This window comes from Rutidosis leptorrhynchoides, chromosome 9 (genome assembly GCF_046630445.1).
Source record: "Rutidosis leptorrhynchoides isolate AG116_Rl617_1_P2 chromosome 9, CSIRO_AGI_Rlap_v1, whole genome shotgun sequence".
Classification (NCBI taxonomy): Eukaryota; Viridiplantae; Streptophyta; class Magnoliopsida; order Asterales; family Asteraceae; genus Rutidosis; species Rutidosis leptorrhynchoides.
Window position 1 is genome coordinate 355843831 of NC_092341.1, and position 2415 is coordinate 355846245.

Genomic DNA, 2415 nt, shown 5'->3' on the forward strand with positions numbered 1-2415 from the left:
TCCAGAATCACTAATGCATCCTAACAAACTCGATAAGACACACTAATGCAAATTTTCTAGTTCTCTAAGACCAACGCTCGGATACCAACTGAAATGTCCCGTTCTTATTGATTAAAAATGTTCCATATTAATTGATTTCGTTGCGAGGTTTGGACCTCTATATGAGACGTTTTTCAAAGACTGCATTCATTTTTAAAACAAACCATAACCTTTATTTCATAGATAAAGGTTTTAAAAAGCTTTACGTAGATTATCAAATAATGATAATCTAAAATATCCTGTTTACACACGACCATTACATAATGGTTTACAATACAAATATGTTACAACAAAATAAGTTTCTTGAATGCAGTTTTTACATAATATCATACAAGTATGGACTCCAAATCTCGTCCTTATTTAAGTATGCGACAGTGGAAGCTCTTAATAATCACCTGAGAATAAACATGCTTAAAACGTCAACAAAAATGTTGGTGAGTTATAGGTTTAACCTATATATATCAAATCATAATAATAGACCACAAGATTTCATATTTCAATACACATCCCATACATAGAGATAAAAATCATTCATATGGTAAACACCTGGTAATCGACATTAACAAGATGAATATATAAGAATATCCCCATCATTCCGGGACACCCTTCGGATATGATATAAATTTCGAAGTACTAAAGCATCCGGTACTTTGGATGGGGTTTGTTAGGCCCAATAGATCTATCTTTAGGATTCGCGTCAATTAGGGTGTCTGTTCCCTAATTCTTAGATTACCAGACTTAATAAAAAGGGGCATATTCGATTTCGATAATTCAACCATAGAATGTAGTTTCATGTACTTGTGTCTATTTTGTAAATCATTTATAAAACCTGCATGTATTCTCATCCCAAAAATATTAGATTTTAAAAGTGGGACTATAACTCACTTTCACAGATTTTTACTTCGTCGGGAAGTAAGACTTGACCACGGGTTGATTCACGAACCTATAACAATATATACATATATATCAAAGTATGTTCAAAATATATTTACAACACTTTTAATATATTTTGATGTTTTCAGTTTATTAAGTCAGCTGTCCTCGTTAGTAACCTACAACTAGTTGTCCACAGTTAGATGTACAGAAATAAATCGATAAATATTATCTTGAATCAATCCACGACCCAGTGTATACGTATCTCAGTATTGATCACAACTCAAACTATATATATTTTGGAATCAACCTCAACCCTGTATAGCTAACTCCAACATTCACATATAGAGTGTCTATGGTTGTTCCGAAATATATATAGATGTGTCGACATGATAGGTCGAAACATTGTATACGTGTCTATGGTATCTCAAGATTACATAATATACAATACAAGTTGATTAAGTTATGGTTGGAATAGATTTGTTACCAATTTTCACGTAGCTAAAATGAGAAAAATTATCCAATCTTGTTTTACCCATAACTTCTTCATTTTAAATCCGTTTTGAGTGAATCAAATTGCTATGGTTTCATATTGAACTCTATTTTATGAATCTAAACAGAAAAGTATAGGTTTATAGTTGGAAAAATAAGTTACAAGTCGTTTTTGTAAAGGTAGTCATTTCAGTCGAAAGAACGACGTCTAGATGACCATTTTAGAAAACATACTTCCACTTTGAGTTTAATCATAATTTTTGGATATAGTTTCATGTTCATAATAAAAATCATTTTCTCAGAATAACAACTTTAAAATCAAAGTTTATCATAGTTTTTAATTAACTAACCCAAAACAGCCCGCGGTGTTACTACGACGGCGTAAATCCGGTTTTACGGTGTTTTTCGTGTTTCCAGGTTTTAAATCATTAAGTTAGGATATCATATAGATATAGAACATGTGTGTAGTTAATTTTAAAAGTCAAGTTAGAGGGATTAACTTTTGTTTGCGAACAAGTTTAGAATTAACTAAACTATGTTCTAGTGATTACGAGTTTAAACCTTCGAATAAGATAGCTTTATATGTATGAATCGAATGATGTTATGAACATCATTACTACCTTAAGTTCCTTGGATAAACCTACTGGAAAAGAGAAAAATAGATCTAGCTTCAACGGATCCTTGGATGGCTCGAAGTTCTTGAAGCAGAATCATGACACGAAAACAAGTTCAAGTAAGATCATCACTTGAAATAAGATTGTTATAGTTATAGAAATTGAACCAAAGTTTGAATATGATTATTACCTTGTATTAGAATGATAACCTACTGTAAGAAACAAAGATTTCTTGAGGTTGGATGATCACCTTACAAGATTGGAAGTGAGTTAGCAAACTTGAAAGTATTCTTGATTTTATGTAACTAGAACTTGTAAAATATATGAAGAACACTTAGAACTTGAAGATAGAACTTGAGAGAGATCAATTAGATGAAGAAAATTGAAGAATTAAAGT